Raw genomic sequence first — 24820 nt, 5'->3', positions numbered from 1 at the left:
TCAGGTACTAAATAAGTATTCAGGTGTGAAGGGCCAAATTCCCAGCTTGTGCAAATGAAAGCTAAAATAACTGAAGTCAAATTAATTCCACTAATTTACACCTAAATCCCTGATTTATTTCTGACCCATCCACAATGACATTACAGACTGTCTCCACATATTCATATGTACCTTTGCATAGGAATAACAAATTCCCATTTTGTAACAATCAGGACAGCAGAGAGAAGATATCCTCAGGTCCTAATGAGCAATGTTAAGATTACATCTGGAATTTTGATAGATATTAAAACAGGGTCCTTTGTGTACATTCCCATGCAGTTTCCATGTTGGCTCACTGCCACTTTGCAGAAAGCAAAAGCAAAGTAAGATGGCATTGCTCTGATCATCAGCATGAGCTCAGCAACAGAAAGGCTCCAGTACTTCCCAGCACGGATTCAGAAGTACAGTAAATATGACTCAAACAGTGGTTTACAAGTAGTTTCCAGGACAAGTGGATACATGTGTATGTATTACACATCAGTGGTTGGACTAGATGATCGTGGTGGTCTTTTCCAACTTTAAAAATTCTATGATACATTAGGAGCTAACTTAGCTGTGTTCTTTTTACTGTATAAAAATAACCAGCTCTAATAGCTAAGTCACATAATACAAAAAAGAAATTACTCATTAAAAAAAAAAAAAGATGAACTTTATCATAATAAAGAAGAATGTCCCCATAAGTTGACCTGTAGCCAGAAGCAAATTGAAACCCTTCCTTTTGATCAGTGCACGCTTGTTTTTAGTACAACATACTAATGTTGGTTTTACATTTGGCATTCCCAAAAAGCTGCATTGGGGTTGCTACTGCAGTAAGTTCTGTCAGCACAAACATGTCTGTCCAATGGCACATCAGTACAAACAGGACTTCTAGCCGCTGCTTTATGGGACTCTGCAGACACCATTGTGTGCAGAGCATAAATATTTATATGTGACGTGTTTGTGAATGCGTGTGCATATTCAGGACCAGCCAGACCTAGTTAATCAGCTAGTTTGAAAACTTCATTGCTTTCAGATAAAAAAGAAAATTGTATTAACATATCAATAGTATATACATGCTGAGAGAGTGATTACCCCTCACATCTTCCGGATATCCAAGCACCCAGACCCAGCTCCATTAAGGCCCTATCTTAGATATTCTGTCTCGGCATCTCTCATTTCTCTCCCACTCTTTCTTCAGACTTTCTTCTCTCTTATCTGCCATTCCTCTTTACCCTCTTCCATCCGTCTCATTTCTCCCCTTCCACTTCCCTTGTTCACCCATCTTTCCCTTCCATCATTCATCACTCCCTTGTCCTCCTTTCCCTTCCCCCTTCCCCTCCCGCTTTCCCTCTCCCATTCTGTTTCTCTCAGCCTCTCTTTGCTTGAAGTTTCCACCTTGTGGTTGTGTACTGCTGACTTCACATTTGCTGTGGTGTGAACTTCACATCTGTGAGTGGATGACAGGAAAGATTAATAACCCCGCGCTCCCCTTCTCCTTGACTGTGGGCCTATCTAATGAATAAATATATAAATAAATAACAGAGCTTAAAATCACTTAAATAGAGACCCAGAGCCTGGGAGAAAACAGCATTTTGCTGAATCTAGACTTTAAAATAAAAATAAAAACAGCACAAAAAAACCCTGCAACCTCTAATGATCTTTAGTTTACATACTCTGCATTTTTTTTTCTTGAAATACTTTATAGGGGAAAAAAGAAAAGTTAGAGGCAATGGAACGAGCCCTTCCTCCTGAGCCAATTAAAGGAAGAGTGGTTTAAAGGCAATGATATGGAAGATGTAGGAGAAGTGTGGTAAGTCATCCAGATGCCCTGCAAAACGCCGAGCTGTCATACATGGCAGCAGCACAAGAGCCATCAGTAATGATGCACACTGCCACAGTGCTGGAACAAGGCCTTGTTCATGGTCAGCTTCTCCACACAGGACAGAAACTGCCTTTGGCTCCAGACCTGTTCACACCACACACAGCAATTTGTCCACATAGGTGTTTCGCTTCATGGTTTAGGTTTCGCTACTTTAGGGTCAATTTCTCATTTGTAAGTTGATCATTTGACTAGTTAAGTCTTATTTTTTAAGACCTCTTTTAAGCCAGAGGTGGGCAGAGGGAGGAGCTCGGCCTGCAGCAACTCTTCAGAAAGGTTGGAGAGAACAGAGCGAAGTTTTGCACCTAACCCTTCCGACTTCATCCCTCACTCCTCTTCCAGGGTACAGAAGATCTTCTGAGGGAAGGGGAATCCCACCAGAGGTTGATGTGGGAGGTGTTTTGCAGCTGCAAGGCATGGGAGCAACCAGCCAGCCTCTTTGCATCCACATCCTGCCCCAGCCCACAGGCAGCCCGCAGTGCTGCTGAGGCTGAGCTCTGGCTGCCCCCAGAGAAGCAGCAGCAGCTTTCTCCATCCCAGTATACCTCCAACTTTAATTCCTCTCTCAAGAGTTTTTACTCACACACAACCTGTCTTTTTTCTAAGTGAAGAAAATACCCCATTCTCCCTATTTTTAAGTATTACTCACTTTAAGTTTCACTTTTCATAAATGAAGAATAATCAAGGAAGGCCTTCTAGTTGAATGCTACACAACCTCTCTTGGAAAAAACCCATCTCATCACCTGCTGCCCCAGCCCAGGCACAGAATCACCAAGGTTGGAAAAGACCTCCAAGATCATCCAGTCCAACTTCCCACCTAGCACCAATGTTTCCCCACTACACCATGTCCCTCAGTACAACACGTCCACATTTCCCAAACACCTCCAGAGACAGTGACTCAACCCCCTCCCTGAGCAGCCCATATCAGCACCTGACTGCTTTTCTGGAGAATGATTTTTTCCAAATATCCAACTTGAATAGACTGGGGGAATCCCCACATCAGCACCTCTTGAATATGTTGTGGTTTTGTTTTTTTTTTTCCACAAGAGTGGGGGAAGGAGAACAGAGGTAGGAACCGTCATGTTTATATATGGCCTCAAGAAACAAAAAGCCACTGCTTGAAAGTCCTAACACAGCTATAATTCAGCCTCTACTTCTCACAAGCACGCACCCCGTGTTTGCAGCATTACTGCTTCCTGACTCCCATGGAGATAGACCTGGGCTTGGGGAGCTGAGATCTGGGTTACCTTTCAATAGACACCACATCAGCCACTACCATCACACCCCATATCTATTGCAGCAGGCAAATCTTGTCATTCAAGCACCACCTGCATTACTGCAATAAAGGCGGTTATCTTTAACAGATAGCTTCTTAGCTGGAATGATAACAATAATAACAGCCCATGTGACAAAAATAAGCCAACCTACCTTGTTTAACTGTGTTGAGGAGGTCAACCAGGTCCATAACCTGTAGCCTTCCAAAAATCAAAGCACAGAGAAATGGACACAGGGCACATCCCTGCCGACACCTGGGGGCTCTCACTCGTGCAGATTTACCTGCTAAGTTCCCTACAGTCTGCTGGGAAAACCCTTAGAGAAAAGACAGATATCCTGTCATCTTTTCATAAATATGCATGCATCGCACACATTATTTAAATGCTACTTTTAAAATTACTGTTGTTAATGAAGAAAAATACTGGGCCTAATCCTGCAGTTTTCCTTTAGTAACACACGCACAGCCAAGCCCTGCAGGATCAGGCTCCATGCTCTTCATTTCAAAATTCTATTCCTGTCTTCTAATTTTAAAATAAAGCAATTTTTCCCCCTTGAAATTTTGCAATTTATATGAATAATAAACTGCTCCAAAATGATAGTGACCTTCAGGTTTTAAATTTGAAAAGAATTCTAGATGGGAGAAGTAAATGCAGTGTAAATAACCACTGGGTAATTAAATTTATTTTTAAAAAGCATCAAAGTTCAGAAGAAAGAGAATAACAAAGAATCTCTCCTGCAGACATGCACAAAGGCTGTGTCTGTATAATTAGTTATCTAGCAGTAACCAAAGTCTTTTTTATACGGATTGATTATTTTTGAGATTGCTTCTTGCAAATCTGAAAAAGAAATGCTTTTTGTGCAGTGTTCAAACATGAAGATGCCTTTGGTAACACTACAGGCTGAGGATCCCAAATAGATATTTAATTTAGATTGAGCAGGACACTCATGCCACAGCAAACAAATCAGTTTATTAATGAAAGTCTTTTCATTGATGTTTGATGGCTATAATATCTATGGAATTGCTGTTAATCCTAAATAAATGCGTTTAATAATCAATTGATAATTGTTTATCATGCAATAATTGTCCTACTAGATCAGAATTAAATGCCTATTAGGATATGTTAAGTTAAAGTGTAACTAAGACTTTTAAAGAAGAGTATAATTAATAATTCTCTTGCTTCTTGAAAAGGAGTAACAAATTAATTGTCAAAATATTGTAATGTGTGTTGTGAAACCCCATAAACGAAGACTTTGAATTGTTAAGTACAAAGAAGGAATAAATGTTCCTAAGAGCAGATTAAAAATTCTACATTATAATTATTACATTTAGTAGATTTTCTCTTGCTGGATTTTTAATAAAGTTCTTTTTTTTTTTTTTTTTTTTAATCAGACTATTTGATGCTTCAGAGAAGAAGAGAAGAAGGGAGATGGTAATTCCCTCAGTTACTTGCAGAATCGCTGCTCTCAGTCGAGTGGATTTTTCCTTCCGAAGGCAGTTCTGTACTACTGAAAATTCCAAAGTTTTTTTCCTTCTGATTCCTTATAAAAGCAGGTTTGCTTTCAAAAGAAAAAAAAAAAATTAGTTAACTCATTGGCTTTAATTGCAAACACATCCCTTCCTATAAGCACAGCGCTCGATCGAAAGCCAGCAATAAACACGTGAAGGCATCCATCAGTTTCATGCCTCCGCTGCCCCTTTTTTTAATTGTTATTTTTTCCCCCTGAAGTTGCAGAACGCCGCTGTTCCCATCCTGAGGGCTGAGCCGGGCTGTGCTGCTTTCAGGCAGCGCGGGGCCATGTGCTGCAGGGAGCAGAGCCGGCACAGCCGTGCGGGAACGCGGGAGCAGATGCAGAGCCATGAGATGGCCCCGCAGCAGCTGGGGGACACAGCGGTGAGTTGGGGCTGGGAGAGCAGAGCTCCTGCCTTCCATTCTTAATGCTTGTCAGTCATTAGGACTGTCTGAGCACCCCTAGCGTGAAGTGAAGCTGTTTTGGAGATGAACTTGTGTATCACCAAAGACACGCTGGGTTCCTGCATTGCCCCTGGTGCGTGCGGCCACGGTGCTGGCAATGGGGCATAGGGAAAGGACGAGGCAGGGCAGCTCGTTTTGACCTGACAATAGTTGTGCTTTATAGAGGAACCAAAAAGTTGAAGGAAAATGATGCCTTTTTTATTTGCTGCTGCTCAGGAAGCTGCAGCCTCGTCCACTCCTGACAGTTCCCTCTGTGAGCCACGTTTAGATCCTAACATTGCTCTTTTCCTGAACACTTCAAAACAGAAGAAAAAATTAAGAAAAGGAATTTGGTGCATTTGCAGGTCCTTTCAGGCAGCTGTTGGGTTACAGAAAGAAATAATGCCCACCAGTAAGCGCCCAGTAAAAAAACAAAATAATAACCAAATCTTCACTTAGCTTAGAAAGCCAAACTGAAACAAGCACGGCTCTTTTTTTCCCCTCACTGTTTGTGAGGACTTCTAGCACAGGCGTCTCCTGGCACGGATTTTTTAGGACCCACCAGTTTGGGTCAGACTGAGCTGAGAACACAAGATTTCAGTTTGCACTTTTGTCTCCAGGATAGAAAGCACCAGGTGACCTCTGCCAGCCCAGTGAAACGGGGCTGAAACGTGCAGGAAAAGGATCAGTCTTGGAGCAGCCGGCACATAACGAATGGAGAGGCACATACAAACAGCAGCCTGTTCTAACAGCTTGCAAATAGAAAAATTTCTACGAGCAAACCGTTCAGCTCTACCTCAGGCCAGATTTACCTTCTACTGGAGCAATTGCAGCTCCCTGTAAAGTTGAAGGCAGTTCCAGCATCAGGCTCGTTGCTGAGCTCATCACCGGAGACCCACTGCTCCGGGAGCCTCTGCAGAGCGGTTCAGGTTTCTAATAAAAATGTGAACTTCCACAAACGAGAAATGTACATTTTTGTTAACCAACATTGCACACCCGGGCCCAGAAGCATTTCATAAAGCCATCATAAAATGTTCGCTTGCATGGGGTAAGTAATTAGCAAGCCATACACCGGGAGGCTGTCAGCTACCACAATCTCATTGTCCTCTCTGCGTGCAAAAAATACATTTCTTGCCACTTGAAGCTGCATGCAGGCACATTGCTTACAGCCCAACTGCAGCAAGTTGGATGAACCCCCGTGTCCATGCCATACAGTCACAATTAAGCACTCACACCCTGCCATAGCACAGTCAGCCTGCACAGCTCCGGGGCAGGCAGCACCTCGCAGGAGAGCGCACATCCTTCAAGGAGGGGAAGCAGAGATGAGAGAAGGAGGAAAAACTCTGATTTCCCACAGCAGAATATTGAATTTTTCGTTTTGTAATAGATAGATAATTTAGGATTTTAAATGCTGTTGTTTAATTGGAGAATCTACTTTTTTTTTTCTATTGCACCTTGGTTTATATTTTCTCAGCTAAGTGTTCATTGATCAGCACGGATGAGGAGTGCTCCAAAACATCATTTATTTCCCCATGCATAGGAGAAGGCTGGGGCTCAATATCTGCATACAGACCTGGTGAGGGCTGAGCTTCCCCATGCAGTCAGGTGTCATTTAGAAGAATTACACGGTGAGCACCGTCCCTGGGATTGCAGCCTCCCAGGAGATGGAGAAACATTCCTGTTACTGTTGTAAAGATAAAAATAAAAGTTCCAATCTTAAAAAAGCAGAAGTAAATACCTCTGGCTAGCATCTGTAAATTCCACTTTACAATTACGATGTCAAGAATGTTTACCATTTTAAAATGAAGGTAAAAAAAAATTAAACGGAGTGAAAAATTAATAAAAACTGTAATTTCAAGGTCTCCAGACAGCTTTTTACCCGTGAATGCAGGCAGGTTCTCCCCGCAGCCTCAGAGCTCCATCGTGTGGCCCTGCTGCTCTGAGGCAGGCAAAAGAGTTAGAAATAAAAGTCATTTTGTTATTAAATCACTCTCAAATGCAATTCCATTTGCTGGCATCCCATGCAGAAGCAAGGCAGAGAAGAAAAACGGCCAACAAACTGTTTTTCGCTCTATTTTTCTGTGCAATGTCATCTCCTTTTTGCTTAAGGAAAAACTCTCTACTTTTTCCTAACCCGCAGCCCATTGCAAGACCATTGCCAACAGCAGGACCTAAATTAAATAAATCTGTGGTCTGTATGAGAAAGCTGCTGGGCTGAGGAGAGGGGAGCCCAAAAACATGCATGGAAGCCACTTTGGGGCTGTTCACCGCGATTGCTTCGCTTTGCACAAGCACTCTCCTTAATTCTGAAAGCAAAAGGATATTTGGGCCATTCCTGGGTTCTGCAGTCCTCATCTGCTTCTGTTATTTACTATTTTGCAGCCTTTACAGCATGCCATGGAGTGTTTCTGTCTGCCAGCCATGGGGACAGCCTGCCTTGTCTCACCCCCAGGCTGTCCCATCTGCAGCACAGGTGGCCGTGCACTGCTGCCATGGGAAGCTCCAAGTGAATGTGGAGATGCTGAGGGGAAAACAGAGGAGTGACCAAAGAGAAATAAAAATTAAGAAGGCCCAACTCGTCCATCTGATAGAGAAAGCTTCCAACTCTGCCATCAATGGGGCTGTTTCACTATCATGACCTGCAGTTACACTTGGAGTTTACTCAGATTTGGGTAACACAAACAAGACTATTACCACAGACTTTTGTAATATGGATTTGGTTTTTGTTTTCCTAAACCAAGAACAAAGAAATCCCAACTTAATTGTTACTTTCCTACTCTGAAACAAGATCCTCCTTACGCAGTATTGATCTGTTTCCAACAGGATGCCATGCTCAAAATCCAGATCTGCACTCTGCATTCAGTGCCAGCAAGGGGTGTCCCTGAAGGTACAGTTTTGGAGGCTCATAAAATTTTTGAGCCTCATTAACTTAAGCCAAGAAAAAAAAAAGAAAAAAAAAAAGTGAATTCTGTTAGAAATATCTCCATAACATAACAAAAGAGGTGGCACTGGGCCTTTCGTGCTTTCGTGTCAAAACATCACCCATGGAAAACCAAATGACCCCCACCATCACTCAGCCCCAAGCCATCAGCACAGCCCCAAGGACAGCTGAGCAGAAGCAGGCAAACATCCCTGCTGTCCTTGGGAGGGCTGAAGGTTGTCCTAAGGGGAACAGCTGGGTCACCCACAGCTAAAAATAATCAGCATTTTCCTACATACGATAGAGATCTTAGGGAACACATAGTCAAGTCAAGGGAAGGGCTAATGGGCATTTCTCCTCGTCCATTTATCTTCTGTTACTAGGTCATGCAACCTTTACTCACGCTGGCACAGGGCTTTGCTTCTTCAGGGCTTCCACTGGGACTGTTGTCACTCTCCTGGATTAAAATATATATTTATATGAAAAGGAGGGAGCAATAGAACTTTGGGGTGCGACTCCAGAGATGGTAGAGGACATCCACAGAAAGCCCAGGCCACATCACCAACAGCTCAGAGTCCTCCATTAAAGATACAAGACAAGGAAAGGGAGAGTGCAGTGTAGATAGAAAGGAAAAGGGAGCTCTCAAAGTGGTGGGTGTTCTAAGGGAACGCTTCAGAGCTCCAAGGGAGAGGAGTGGAGGCAAATTTCAGGTAAATATGCACACAGGTATGGATTTGTATCTCTCTTCTTCCTGCATTCATTTGTACAGTGGACTGTGTATTTCAAAATACTTTCCATTAAAAACAAAACAAAACAAGAAAAGAACAACAACCAAAGAAAAGCAGGAGGATACAGGAGTTGACTGACATCTTATTTCTCTGTGTTTGCATTTTTTTGCCATGCAGGGCATAATCTGGTTCTTAGGGAGTTAATGCACCTGCCATTCCGGTGCTGACAAGCAGTTTTTCAGCGGAACATGGAATTTTATTTATTTATTTATCTAAGGAGCCCTGAAGATTGCACTCAGGAGACTCCTCGAGTACTGCCAATAACGCACAGGTACCAACACATGTACATTTTTTGACTGCACTATGATTGATGGTGCTTATTTGTGGCTTGCTGCCTAAACCTCTCTTTTTCCTTTGCTTTGTATCTGTCTCCCTTACTAGGGCTTTTCTGTGTATGGTGTTTTTTTTAAATAATAAAGACACTTTAGCTATTCGGGCTGGAGGGGGAGAAGCAGGGGAGGAATGATTTATCTGGTGCTTCTGTTGTCTTTGAGCTGCTCTGCTCTGCAGAGACTTTCAGAACAGTGGGCGGTTGTGGGGGAAACAGAGATGTCCTGGCAGGAGGGCTTTGGGCAGAGGAACCAGAGCTGGGGGCACGGCCTGGCCAAACACGCACTTTGTCCCTCTTCCTCCCCCCCCAGGGCTGGGGGACAAAGACCCCCTTGCTGTTGGACTTCTTCCACCTCCAAAGTCAGGGGATCTAGGCAAAATCAGCCCTTGTTTCCCTGCTCCTTCCCTGCACCTCCTTGAAGTGGTGAGTCTGGGGATGAGAAGCCCATGGAGAAGACAAACCAGCAGAAGCCTTTGAAATCCCCCTAGAGCAGACACTTGGATCTGTGAAAGGTGGACGGGCAACCGTTCAACAACTGAGCCCTAATATTTCTGAGGCTTACAGCAAACATGGGGACCGATGGAGCTGGGTGCTGCTTCTCCTTCAGTCCCACAGCTGTCCAACTGTTCCACCACCCTTCCCAAGCCCCTCCGCAGCTGCTCAGCACACTGGCGAGAGGCAGGTGGGTGTTTTCCATTGCCTTGCATGCAGGTTAACAACCTACTTCTCTTTCAAAGCAAGAAAATTGATCTGATGAGTGCTAAGGCATGAAGTGCCTGGCTCGGTGCCGCAGGGACCAGCTGCACAACCGGATCAGAAGAGACAAACACCTTGTCCGTGTTGCAGCTGAACCCTGAGCAGCTGCCCTCTCCATGCAGGATGGAGTAAAACTGCAGAGCAGAGCTAAAGGGAAAAGGTGGAAGAGAGATGATTTCCTACTTCATCAGCTTTAAAGGGACAATGGGACTTCAGGACAGAAATTCAGGCACAGGCAGAGGGAAGGAAGGACACAACTGAGCATGTCACTGCAAAGAATTGAGGACCTGTACCTTTATAATATCATGCCCAAGCAAAGGAAAACTGCAACAGATGGAGTAGAACCACTGACATGCTATATAAGGCCAGGAAAGATGAAAACTTCTTTCCAGACTTTTGCAGGTCAGGAACAACTCCAGGGCTAGTGCTATGCCTTTAAAGCTGGCTGGTGAACAAGCAAAACACCACACTGCCTATCACACAAACCTAACCAGAAGCATGAAACATGCATATAAAGTTCTCATTGTCCTTTCTTGGCCTTGTGCTCCATCCACCTGTTCCCAAAAGAGATTAGACAACAGCCAGAGTCTCCAGAGCCCTTTCCCAGCTCAGCAGCCCACTGGGAGCTCATTAAGCCCCACAGAAGATCTGGCCATCCTCCCTTGAAGAGGTTTTGAATTCCCAGGGGGATAAGTTATTGCCCAGTGCCCCAGGCCACCTATAGCAATGCTGCTGTTCTGGTAGGGGTCCTGCACACAAATCCCTCCTGTATTTTCTCAGGATGCTTCCCATGCAGATGGCCTCTCCATATCCACCCAGTGCATGGGTGTCCTGTGGGTAAGGCAACACCTTGGCTCTGCATCTAAGAGCAGCAGGTGCAGGGCCAGATTCAGCCCTGCTGCTATGCCAGGGACTGTGCCTGGACATGCTAGTCAGACTTACCCAAAAATCAGCAGTTACCTGCACTGGGTAGCTGCAAAATGGTCAAACAGTACCATCTGCAGGGAGGAGGAAAAGCTGCACAAGGTGCCTGGCAGCCAGGAAAGCTGCGACTTCAGCTGGAGTGGGTTCTCACTGCCCAATTGCCAGCTGGCGTTGCTCACATGAGAACAGGTTAAAGAGAAAAGCTTCCTTTTTTTCATTAAATAACAAGTGGCAAAGCAATCTTTAAAACTTGCTAAAACAACCCAAGTACCAGAAACACAGAGAGACACAAGCAGAGTGCACTGCACGCTGCTCCTAGGACCATGCAGAGGACCCAGCACACTCATGGGAGATACAGTTTGCACAGTAGGTGAGGGCATAGCTGTGCAGGGTTTCAGGGGAAGAAGATTAGAGACAGACAGACTCACAGACCAGGAACATGAGACCAAACATCTGGCTCCCCAGCTGACTGCAAGTGAGGGACTTGCAAGTGACTGCAAGTGAGTTTTCAGAAGCACTCAGATGTCACCTGGGTGATTGGGTCACCTGGGCTGTACACTGGCAGCAAAGGACTCCTGGGTTGGTTTGGTACCTAGTGACAAATTTTCTGATAAAAGACACCTCCTAGGTAGAGAACGTAATATGAACACGGCCATAGCAAGGCTAGTTCATTGCAAATGATGAGATTTATCCCATTAAATAAAACACTTTAGAACCCTGATTGAAAGGCATTTGTAAACTGCACACCTTAAGATGTTGCAACATCATCAAGGTGTGCAGGGAGGTGCCCACAACTCCCCCCAGAAATGAATCTCTTGCTCACCTGGTTTATTTCCTTCCAAGAAGCAGCAGAAAGCAAGCAGAGCCAAACCTGTCACCAGTCACATCAGCTCACCCAGAGCCTCAGCAGGGCTCACTGGGACCCATCAGTAGCTGCCAGTAACCTTCAGAGAGCACACAGCACAGAAATCCCACTGATGGGACACAGAGATGTCAGTGTGACCCCCACCTTCCTTCTAAGCCCACAGACACTACCTGCTCTGTGCAACACATGTATGTGATTTGAAAAAGCTTATTCCAGGGGGAAAGCTGTGTTTTGTCAGATTTACAGTATGTTATCAAAAACAATCATCTCTAATTAGTATTTGAATAGCAAAAACATTTACTGAGTTAAAAGCTAAGGCCCAGGGAGATCAGGTTGTCTATCCCAGCACTACCTGGGATGGGACCCAGTGTGATGCAGCACACTGAGAAATGTCTCCAGCAGTAATAGGGAGACAGCCCTGCAGCAGCTCTCTGTCGAGTCCTTTAATCATAAACACGTGTTTTCTTTCGTCCTGCTGATTTAAGCTGCACATTTACCTAGCAGGGACACACTGCCCTGCAGTCCTCCATAGCCTCAAGTCCTGACCTCAGTGGGTCTGTGGTCCAGGCTGTGTGTAGGTAGAGAGCAACCAGTCTGTGAGCTAATGGGAGAGCCAGAGCCCACACCGCTCCTCTTCCAGGGGAACCTGCTAAGGAGAAAAAGGACACTCATGCTTCATTTGAAGAGGTGAGCAGAAATAGGACCAGGTACAGCAGTGATGCCCCACCAGCAAAGCATTGTTTAGGAATTGGGCAATTCAGGAAAAAGGGATGTATTTCTTAAGCTGTTAATTTGTGGTGCTTCCCCTAAAACCACCACCATAATAATCCTAAATAGCTGCAGCCACAGCATTTATTGCACATTATGGCATTCGAGAAAGTGCTGACAGGGACAGCTGACAACTGCTCTGCGATGTAATTCACACCATAACATCAGCTCCCAGGCTCCTGGATTTCTCATTGAAAAATGATATGATGCTTTTTTGGAAATTCACTGCCATTTTACTGATATAGAGCCTTGCACCAAATAATGAGGCCCCCACCAAATCAGCTAAAATAAAATCAAATAAAGGTCTGTTTCAACTCCTCCACTCACAGTGTTAGAAGTGAGTTAACTCTACATCTATAGGAAATATGTTGTTGTTTGGTTGGTTGTTTTTTTCTACCATCTACCTCTCCCCACCCGAGTAACTCTCTCTCTATGCAACACTGCCTGCTCGCTCTCTCATTTCTGTCCTGAACATTTGTTCAGCTCAAACTTATCCCAAGCCTTAGCAAACAAAGACTCTAACTCCCAGCAAAGTCTTTTTTGTTTCTTTCATTACATAAAATGCATCTGCAGGTGAGAGTCTACCAGAGATTCACCTCTTTACTTAATAGATAAACTGAGATGTTCTTTACATAACATAGTTTATCTAGTCTACAGTCTCTTTGAATCAGAGACCATTCAGTTGCAAAATACAACCCTTATTGTTGGTTTAAGTTTCAGAGCAGCACTGCTTTCCCCATATCAAGCCCCACGTAGGACCTGCCACATCAAATCAGTCTTTTGTTTCATTGGATTATAAATCCTACACAGACAACATGGTGCTGCAGGCACCACAGAAAGCCAGCAACTGCTGCCTTCCCTGTCCACCAGCACATCCAGGGCTGGGATCTGTCCTACTCTGGTGCACCAAGTTACTAACACGATAGTGGCTGTGAAGTTATTGAGGAAAAGACAAGAATGGTGATCCTGGGATCAAGTGTAACCTGTCCACATAGCATCTGTCTTTCATCCTCGTGCCTGCACACTGATCAGGAAATCAAACAGAGCCCCTGTTAGACACAGACTAGCTCTGACTTCATTTTACTGAATCTCATGTGAACAGCAAAGGGTTTCCCTTAAGGAGCACCTTGCCAGAGCTCACGAGCTCTCCCCTTTTTCTTGTCACAGGAGCCATCTCATGGGGTCTGCTGGGAAACCATGCAACCAGCCCAGGTGCTCCTCCCAAATGCATTCAGGTGTGATTTCCAGCTTTGAAAGAAGTGACTGTCTGCTTTTGTAAAGCCGTCTTTTCCTGAGCAGAACTTGAAGTTGCAGCTGAGCACACAGTATCTAATACTAGCTCAAGAAAACTCTTCCTATCGTTATTAAAATTAACAGGAGCAGCTGAGCTTAAGTACACGGCCTGCTGCCTGCTGAGCTGCTGCCCCATCCCACAGTAGCTGTATGGCACTGAGCTGGAGCTGCACTTTTTGGAGGTTTCAAAGCCCACAGCAAATTTCCCTTGCACATGGAATGCAACAACTCTGCAAAGCACATGGAAATGGTGATGCAAAATGGACAAAGAGCTCTCAATGTCCTCGACAAGAAAACCAAGGCACTGAGTGGGATCTGTGCTCCATGCTGCCTTCTAAGGGGTCTATCCCACCAGATCGTGCTATTCTGACACAGTTTTATTTTTGCTATTGAAAATGACAGCTCCCTATATTGACACTGCATAGTATATTTATTCTAGTTTAGCACAGTTGTTTGCTGGTCCACAGCATTTAAAGCTGCAGTCCATGTTCAATCTGTATCAGTTTAACATGCCAGCACCATATGGCATCCTATAATCAGCTGCAGCATTGTACTTCAAGCCCACTGCTGCATTTATATAGTATTATTGGTGTTTGTGCAGCATACAATATTTAGAAAGAAAAATGTCCTTTTTATTGGACTCCTGCTGAAATCCCAGCTGTGAGCCAACACACGCAAAGAGTTTCTCTTTTTTTTGCAATCAAGAAAGAGCCCGAAGCATTTGTAAAAAGTCTTACATCTGAAAGGTACGTTTTGTCCTGCCCCAGTAGGTCTGTATGACTGAGTTAAAATGTGCTTTTTTATTAGATGAACTGCATCATTAAATTACATTATAAAAACTAAAAATGCACCATTAATTTTCAAAAACAATAGTAAATACATCTCATTTCTGATACATGATTCTGCATTTAATTTTTGCCCTGGGCCACATTTTTCTAACGGGCTCACTGTCTCCCATTATGCAGACTATACAAATGGAGCTAAATTGCTGAAGTTGGGGGGGATCTGTTCACTGGGGGCAGGGAGGTATTGGCCAAACGTCTAATGTGAAAATAAATGAATTTCTAATCGGCTGTTGCAAAAAGAAAAATTACTTTTTGATCTCGGCTCAACCAAGCAAGAACCTCCCGAGCTCAAGTAATAAGATGCAATGGCATTGTGTAGGATGCAGAGAGAGACAAAAGGCCAGACAGAGAGACAGACAGACATGGCAGTAAATTAGGTTAGCGCATTCAGTTCTGTATGAGTAGCATTTCTTAATTAAATGGACAGAAGTTGCACGGAATTCGAGCCTCATTGCTGCAGGGTCTTCCCTGCTAATGTAGTGCCGACTCCGAGCATCCATAGATCACTCTTGTTGGGGAGAGAAAGTGAGAAATAGAGGCAGCACATCTGTCTGCATGCTGGCATGTGAGCAAGGGGACAGGAGCAGGAGAGAAACAAAACTTTCAGTTGTGCCACAAACAGGGGAGACAAACTCACAAGAACTCTCATAAGCCCACAAAAGGCAGAGGGCGTGTTTGGTTGCTGTGCTCTGCTGTAACAGCATGCACGTGGCCATTCGCTGAGATGCTGCCTGCCAACTGCTGCCCCTGGTGAAAGTCATCCGTCAGAATGGAGGCTTGGAGTGCACCAAGTCAGTGCACGAGCAGCTCCCAAAGCACATATAACCAAAAACATTCTTTTACTCTGTTGTTATTAGGGAAAGGCAAAGTGCAGGTTTCCTCTGGCTCCTTGTCGTGCCACCATCCCATTGCCTTGCTCAGCCCGATCTCTCTGCAGCTGCCTCACGACACCCCAAAGCTCCCCCCAGTCCCACCCACCACCTCTGCACCACAGTCCTGCAGGGACATGCTATGATGCACGGCCCAGCAGCAGGGATAAGACTGTGCTTTGCTGCATGTTACCTCTGAGGCTGGTGCTTTCATGGCTGAAGGTGAACTGCACCAAGTAGGGCCTGGATGGCCCCATCAGATCACAAGTCTGGGTCCAGCTCAGCAGGTGATGGCCTCATCCCAAAGGGACGCGTCTGTACAGCCAGAGAAGGCAGACCAAGGGAAGAGAAGCTGCAGAGAGAAAATCCTGAGGACCTGGCATCCACACTAGCCACAGCTCAGACAGGGCTCTCCTCCAGATGAGCCCCAGCCTGGCACCGCAGACTAAATGCCCTTGGAGGCTGCAGCCATTAGCCATGCTCCTTAAGAGTGTTTTCAATTTCAGCTGGTTATAAAGCAACTTAGGCCAGGCACGCCGAGATGTGACAGCCCCCTGTAACCAAGAGATGTGTTTCAGAATCACCCTCCTGCTCCAAACTGCACCCCTGCCAGAGAGCCCCTGAGCACCAACACCCTGAGATCCTAAAGGAGATGTTACTGAGCCGTGGGGCTGAGAGCTGAGCATCCCACAGAGGACAACCGGGAAGAATCAGGCTCTGGGTTTATAAAGCCAAGTCCATCAAAAGAGCTTTATGAGCCATTTCTCCTGCTGCCACCTACCCCTAGTAAAAATTACTGTGTTCTTTATGGTAAGAATGAAACCTACCTAGTAAAATTGACAAAAGCTGTGGTGTTTAGGACTGTAACTATAGAATAATGCAGCAATATTATAAGGTAGTTATGGCTCAGTATTGTTTTACACATAAAGAGGTTGAATTCCTGCTTTTCGTAGGAAATGCACACAATAACTGCACAGAATTGTATCAGTCTGTATTTAGCACTACAGTAAATAGTTTACAATTTATATTAGTAATCTTTTTTATTAGGGTAGTGATGAGGGGTCAGTGCAGAATGAGGTCTCATGCAGTTTCCTTTCCAGACTCAACAGCCAGCACAGAGCACTTGGGGGAAGGCAAGGAGAGCACAGAATGTGTGCAGGGTCACCAACCAGCAGACCAGGCTGCCCAGACCCACATCCAGCCTGGCCTTGAATGCCTCCAGGGATGGACATCCACAACCTCTTTGGGCAACCTGTTCCAGTACATCATCACCTTCTGGGTGAAAAACTTCCTCCTAATATCCAACCTAAACCTCCCCTGTCTCAGTTTAAAACCATTCCCCCTTGTCCAAGCACTATCCATCCTTGTAAACAGACGTACCCCCTCCTGTTTATACTCTCCTTTCAAATTCTGGAAGGCAATATGCAACAATCTGATGCAAAAACTCAATGACACGAACAGAATGTTGTAGAGGTGGGCACACTTACCTTGTGAAAGTGTTCAAGGTTAAAAGAAGAAAGCCTCCTTGGTACCTAGGTGAGAGAACTTTAAAAAGGAAAAAAAAGAAAAAGAAATTGAACTTAATGCAAGTTATCTCTAAAAAACATTCCAAGCAAATATATCACTCAAAAGGATCCATTCCTGAGAGAAATCCATGTTGTAAGCTATCAGCATTTCCCCCAAACCAGTTTGGGCCAAGTTGCCTCTGACCAGCTGGAGATGTGATGGAGCTGATGGCTGCTACAGGTGGTGACAAGTCCAACTGTAGTGCCAGCTGGGCAAACAGACCACAGCAGCTGTAGGCAGCTGGGGATCTGGGCGCCCAGGGCTTCTCATTCTCCTGCCCTGACATGGGGCAGCAAGGCTGGCAGTTAGCTGCACCAGCACTACTGCAAACCCAGCTCCTCATCTCTCTATAGAGAGGCACCTTAAACACAGCATCTAAGCCAAATGCAGAGGGAAAGCAGCCTCTCTGCTTTGGAAAGTGGCTGTGAGATCATCTCAGCCGTTCTGTGCATACAAGCTGCCCTAGCAAATCACTCCTCAAAATGCACGATTTCAAGTCGATGGCACCTATTCATTAGTCATTAGTGTGACAGCACATGTACCACCCCTCTTATTTCACAAACGTGAAAGAATATTAAATATGTGAACAAATATATATGGTTTTTTGATTGAAGAAAACCAATTCCAACTGCAAGGCCCCCCGGAGCAGGAATGGCACTGCAGTGAGACACAAGTAGATGCAGCACAGCAATGCACTTGCAAGCATAAGTCTGATCCTCAAATGGATTTTATTTTATTTTTGAGCAGACTCTCTATTTTTAGGATGCATATTAATGACCCTTAAGTAGGTTCAAAATCAACTTGTTTATTATTTCTTTGAATCCTTAATGGCATTACAGGCAAATAAATCCAGTTAATGCAATAAAAGGATTTATCGTCACCCAAATTTACGCCAACAGTTTAATCATAACACCTTTCCATCTGACAGACTTTCTTGAGAACAATTTGCCCCACAATTTGTCAACAAGAAAATGGCCTTGTATAAATGCTGGAAGAAAATAAATGCTAATATGTGGCACAGTCTTTCATTCTTCTAATAGCCCAGGGAGTTTGAGGGAGACAGACTTATTTACTCACAGTAGGAAGTGTGCTGTAATAAATTATCACCATTATGGGCCTAAATAAGTCTCTGACAGTGATAGAGCCAAAGGTGGAAGGGAAGTGAGGGGGAACGATGGCATCCTGAAAATTTACATGTTGCTAAATGGGTGTGCAATGGCATGTGTAGCAACAATAGCACCGAGGGATTAACATTCAGGATCCATACGAGAGCACTGCACGACACTCCTTGCACTTTAAAGGGACTTCCAGGGCTGTCTCTTCTAAAGAGAGGCCATTACATGTGCATCCCCCTTCTTGCATTGCATGCCGGCCGCAGGAGGCTGACCAGCATCTGAAGCCTGCATCTCGCCTCCTCCTCCAGCTGCAGCACATCTGGGATCCCACTGCCTTCAGTATCAGGGTGAAGGTCACCCTCTTCCCAAGGCCAGCTGTACCAGTGCAGCATCCTCCTAATGCCTGCTGGCAGCCAGGGCAGGAGCAGGACTGGAGAAGCCCACTTTTGATTCCCCCCAACATATGACCAATGCCAGATTTGAAAGGTGAGCAGCCCTGTCTTGTACATCCAGATGTTCCTGTGGAACTCTCAGTAAGTGTAAGTGATTGGCTTGAAAATCTTTTCTGCCTGCCTGTAGCCAGCACAGCCAGTTCTTAGCTCTTTCAGAAGACACCTAGACACCATAAATAACAGGAGATGCTGAGCAAACCAGAGGAGCAACAGAAAGGAGCGAACAGAAGGGCAGCATTCCCATCCCCAGACAACTCCTGGGGACCCTCATTGGATGCAAGGCACAGACGGGAGCCAAAGACCCCCAAGCCCGTCCTTGAAATGAGATTTGCTATTGCCATAACAACAGGCTAGTGTTACCACAATAAAGACAAGCTTTGGGTACTTCCTCCCTCCTCCCCTTATTATTATTTCTTTATTTTCACCCTTTTTTTTTCTTCTTTTTTTCCTTGTGCCCCTCTCTACAAAGAACCCCTCATTTCTCTGAAACAAATTGCCCACAGCTTGCTTTCCCATACATCACAGAGTGAGGACCGGGCCTTATCAACATTGCTCTGCTTTTCCCATCTATTACCCGGTTTGTTTGCACTTTTATCCCATCGTCCTTGCACAAGGGAGAAAACATCCATCATCTGTACATCTGCCAGCTGTCACGGGGCTGTCAGCACTGTGACAGCCAACATGACAAAACTGTTGTAACGCTGCAGCGGCTCTGAGACTTTGAGTTGAGATTAAACATCGTGCAAGAAAAAAAGAAAAAAACAAAAAAAAGCAGCAGTCGTAGCTATGGATGGTAAAAATAAATAAATTAAGAACTGCATTTTACTTAAAGAGAAGAGGGGAAGAAAACAGTGAAGAATGAGCTGAGAGGTAGTGCAATGGGCTTTATTTTCAACGAGGAGGTGGCACAGGGCCACCTCTCAGAGGACAAACCATACTGACACAAACCTTTTAGTCCAGTACAGCTACACCCCAAATTTCAGAACCGTGCATCTGTGTCCTGTTTTTAAACAAACTTCCCTGAAGGGACAGACACACTGAAAAGACAGACATACAGCAAAGACTTTGTTCTTTTACTCATTCATTATGCCATAGGCTCCCCTCCCTACTTTTCTTCTCAAGCATTGAAGTTAAGCAGCATCTCACCTCTATCACCCATTTGGCCACTACCTGAGTAGAAACCAGTTATAAATCCTCAAGATGGATGATGGCCTCAGGATGGAGGTGGGAGAAAAATCACCATACAATAACCAGCATATGAGAACCAGACCCTCAGGACATTCACAACCTGCCCTGGAGAACCCAAACACCAGGGGCAGCTCAGAGGGAAGGCCGCAGGGCTGCCCTGCTCCAAACAGACAAACCAGCACTGCTGACATCAGCCATCAGGCAGCACTCATAGCCAGTTTGCTTCCAAACCTGTGGGTCTCTCTTTTAAAGGTAATACAAAAATAGAGCTTGAAAAATACCCCATGCTAGTTTACCAATTGATTCAGAATACATAGGCTGAAGGTTGCAGTCTGGGGATATTAACAAGTAGAGATTTTAGGATGTACTAACATTTCAGAAAGTTTCATTTTGCAACCAGAAGAGCATCTAACCAGGCAAGTGTCATTACTGGCTTCATTTCTTCAGGACTTGTTAGAGGACAGCTTGAAGTAAGCCTCAGCCCAGTACTGATTCTCAGCCAACATTACAACAGTTCCTGTTGCAACCTCCCAAATCCACAGCACGTACACCAAACCCCTTTGGGACCAGTACCTCCATTCCCTTGGACAGCTGTTTGTTGAACTAACAGAAGTACACCAAGGTTCCTCAGACCAAAGAGAGGGGCCAGAGAAAGGCAGATGTCTTCCAGATCCTGGGCACCACATGGCAGGTCAGTGGGCAATAACAGTTCCCAGGTGCTCAGAAGGAAAAGGTGGAGCATGAGGTCAACAGACAGCCAAGCAGCAAGTCTGGAAGTAGGAAAATGGAGACATTTTTGCATCACACAACATGTTAAACAGTGGAAGTTATTCCCATATTATACTGTGGAAGTCACAAGCATACATATGTTCAACTCAATAAATTCACAGAGGAAAAATCCATCAAGGGCCATTAATAATTGTGTTCCTGTTGGCTCATGAGGTCCTGCATAATAGATTGCTGGAATGATGTACCAAAAGAAATATTATATGCATACAATGCTTATGCTGTTCTACTTCTAGCCACAGTGGACCACAGGTCTGAGAGAATAGCCATGTTTTGGTTATTTTTCAAACTTCTTATTTCCATTATCTCTTTAAAAATTACTTAGAAACAAAAGCAACTCAATTTAGTTTAAAAGTAACATTTCTTTCAATTCACAAAATAAGTATTTAATCAAAATCTTCTCATACACTTTAATATTTCAAAGTGCTATTAAAAACCAAAGTGAAAAAGTAGCTCATTGGAGATGGCAAAGGCCATATCAGAATTGGATGGCAACTTGTCTGTGTGCACCCATCAGTTTTGCAGTTAAGTATGTTCTTGTTTAATGGTTCCACCCAGGCAAGACTGTCTCACATACTTTTACTTTCCTATATTCAGAGACAGGCCAGGCACATTAAGCAGTCCATCTAGCACAAAAAACTTGGTTTACAAAAAGTTAATTAATTAACCAGCTTTTGTCGTATCATGACTCACCCTACTCAGATACAAGTCTAGAAGGACTAGTGACAAAACCTGTCACCAAAGCATATGAGCAAGAGAGAACACCATGGTCTGGTGCCACCACTTCCTCAGCATCCTGAGGACCAAATCCAGACAAGATGCCACACAAACTCAGATCAGAGTCAGGGGTTGGGGACTACAACTACTGTAGTTTAGCCAAAGAGATGCCTGACATGGTGGTTGTGTAGGAAATAAGGATTGTTATGGTTAAGAACGCATAGAAAAGCTTGTGTGTTCCTTTCCCCAACAACTTTTAGTGTTTCTGCTAAATAAAAATCCATTTTTATTCTTAAGGGAGCTGAGCAGAGAGATGTTGTTTTACGTCCTGGCTTTTGCCACTGATGATGTATGTCCCTTTTACAAACTTATCTCTGGGTTTTTGTTCAGTTTATAAGCTAGGAGCAATCTTTCTTTCCTAAAGCTTCCTTCTCTCACAGTCTGGAGGAACCTTGAGATTTCCTGCCGGTGATTTAAAGGGCTATAATACTCGCAGGCTAGATTTGTTTTAGTGTCCATAAAACTCAAAAATTTCATAAAACAATTGGTGAAAATAAAATTACCAAAAAATGATGTACTGCCAGCAGACTGTATAATAGTTACGGGGGAAATGGAGAATATGATTCACTGGGGTATAAAAATGACAATGTATTTATTGCAGCGCAGTGACAAGAAACTAATTTGTCCCTTTTACTTTTCAGACAGGGCTTGAATTCCGATTTTTCTCCTCTGGTAGCGATGTGCTGGCTACAGCCACTCAGTTGCAGGGACAGATGCAAGCTATCATGTTGCTGCAAGAAGAAATAGCAGTAAGAACTGACACTCTGCAGAGTTAAAGGCTCGCGAAAGCTGCAGAAATACTGTAGCTACAAACAAACAACTTGGGCTAAAATAAGAAGGCTTTCATACTCCAAATAAAAAATCAAGTCAGCCTTCTTGGGTGAGTGAAAGAGAGTTCAGCTAACTCTCCTCAACTCCCCTCAACTCTCTCTCAATCTCTCTTCAGGATTGGACTTAAAAAAATATATATTTAATAGATACAGAAAGTTCAAACACCAATAAGGAAAACTCAACACTGGTCAGTAAGAATGCTTGGCACAATCAAGCCAATGGTACAGAGCACACCAGCTTCAAATTCCTTCTTTGGGGGTATTTTCAGGTGACACTTGCTCTAGTTTTGTTCTGTCAAATGCTAATACATTCAAAAGATCAGGCCCTGGAGAAGAGGTGAGTACCTCAAGGCCTTGGACCGTACAGAAATGTTCTCTCTGCCCCACAACAAATATTTATGTCTACATATTTGTTTCCTATCAAACATAGCAATATGTATGTGAATGCAATAGCCCTGGTCTACGTCCCTTTGATAATATAGCCCTGTGCCATAAAGTGCTTCCACTAGCAGGCCCTGTTTTTGAAAGCCCCAGAACAGAGCAGAACTGAGTCCAAGAATGTATAAACGGGGTTTTGCAAGGCAAGTGAAGTGCATAAACACATTGCCCATGTCATTGTCCTAAAATACACCATAAAAATGCCTTAAATTATCTGTGTTTTGGGGATGGAATGAAAAGCTTACATTTTCTTTCCAGCTTGCTCAGGTCTCTGAAGTTAATAAGTTCCTGTAGATTATAAAACCCCAGAACAGGATTTCAGTGCAATTTCAATTTGCCGTTCCATTCCATGCCATTAAGTGTATTTGGTTTTATGAGCCCCCATACTCCCTTCAGTCCCCAAAGCATTGGGCACATCCTGCTGTTTGGTCCTGGCCCATAACACTGTGAGCTCTCTTGGGCCCCACCAAAACCTGTAAGCACTCCCGTGTAACACAAGGCAGTGGACCACTGAACTGGCAGTGAACTGGTTTACAGCCTGATGTTCTGCGGATAGCTCTAAAAACATGATTGTAAGCTAAGGAAATATAACTGGAAGAGGCTCTGCACACCGGCCTGGTGAGCAAAATCTTAATCCACTTATCCAAGAACCTGGTGCTTGACATCACCCACCAACCTCTGTCTCTGCACACTGGGGCTCCTTTCCTCCACAGCATCTTTCCTCATGTGAAAGGCTGCAGATTTTCCTGCTAGAAAATTGCTTACTAGACACATTCATTCAGTTACTGCCCTTGAGATTTTATTCATTTATCTGCTAGTTTTGATTATGTTTTCCACCATAGCCCTATGAGAGAAAAAACGTAATTCCGGTTCTGCATAGGCTGTAACCTGATAAGAGAGCAGCTCATATTTGACATAGGTTGCTACTGCCAGAAGCAAGTTATAAACTGGGGGGAAGGCCAACAGTTCTATTGAACTATGCAGTTTGTGTGCTACCTGCCACCCACATTGCTAACGGATACCTGGCCTAAAATCTAGGAAGGAAAGGAGCAAGATTTTAAAATTAGTTAATTCAGGTACAATACACAGAAGGCAAAAGTCAATAATTTGAATATTACCTGCAGAGAATGGGCCCAGGTACTGCTGATTCCTCCCATGTACTCAGTAAGCACTCTATGGCAATTACAAAAATTATCTAAAAGCATCTACTCTCCATCTGCAATAAACTGTACTTCTGGTATTCAGTACTACTAAGGCAAATTCCTTATATGCCTACAAGAAATGCAGGAATTGCTTCGTGACTGTTTCTAACCAAAGAAGAGATCTAGGCAAATACAGTTTTGCTGTTCCCCGTGAAAAGGTTAAGATGGCTTAACTTTGGATTGAGGATTTTTACTTCATTTTATTTTTATTTTTTAACAAGTGCTAAATTACAGCTGCATCATAGAATCACAGAGTGGTTGGGTTGAAAGGGCCCTTACAGCCCCAAAAGTCCCAACCCCTGCCGTGTGTGGCTGCCCCCCAGCTCAGGCTGCCCAGGGCCCAGCCATGGCCTCAGGTACCTCCAGGGATGGGACACCCACAGCTCCGGGCAGCTGATGTGACCAAGCAAAACAGTTCAGGGCAGGGAAAGAAAGCACTATTAGTCTCCTGCTGTTTCACAGACCTGACACAAAAATACAGTCTGTGTGCGGTGAGTCCATGGTGGATATCCTCTCCACAGAGTGCTGTGGTGATGAAGCTCTCCCTGTGCTCTTGCACTTGGCCACCCTTTCTTCCCCTCAAAGAGGTTTCTCCTCAAATGTTATTGTATTTGCATTATTAATGTCACCGTCTGAGTTCCTCAACCTACTTACGATAGCCCTTAGATCCCGATTTATTATCCAAATGCCAAGAGTCTCATTATCACAAATGAACTTTGGGAAGAAGGAGAATACATACACGATAGTCTGAGCTTATTTACTCAGTTGGCATCTTCTAACTAGTGAAAAATCTTACCTCTTTAAATCACGTGGCCCCAGATACATCTGTCTGCTCACAACCTGGTAACTTTTGAAAAAAGGGTTGGTGATCCTCCCCATCACAGCTGACGGCCTCCAGAATCATGATCTATTCCCTGAGGCTTTGTCTGAAATAACTCAAATTTCTCAACATTAAAGCAAATTTCCATCTAAAATTAAAAGAA

General features: G+C 44.2%; 1 long non-coding RNA gene across 1 annotated transcript; it reads right to left on the bottom strand.

The window, feature by feature from the left end:
- Positions 1-4542: 4542 nt before the first annotated feature.
- Positions 4543-24801, bottom strand: LOC109370742. The gene is made up of 5 exons (XR_004161844.1): positions 24634-24801; positions 20378-20574; positions 16971-17028; positions 6698-16037; positions 4543-4729 (listed from the first exon to the last, which is right to left on the bottom strand). It is a non-coding gene; the product is annotated as an uncharacterized LOC109370742 (long non-coding RNA).
- Between the last annotated feature and the right edge of the window lie 19 nt (positions 24802-24820).

Source organism: Meleagris gallopavo, chromosome 22 (genome assembly GCF_000146605.3).
Source record: "Meleagris gallopavo isolate NT-WF06-2002-E0010 breed Aviagen turkey brand Nicholas breeding stock chromosome 22, Turkey_5.1, whole genome shotgun sequence".
NCBI classification, from domain to species: domain Eukaryota; kingdom Metazoa; phylum Chordata; class Aves; order Galliformes; family Phasianidae; genus Meleagris; species Meleagris gallopavo.
The sequence above is the reverse complement of the archived record's forward strand: the minus strand, read 5'-3'. Positions and strand labels throughout refer to the sequence as shown.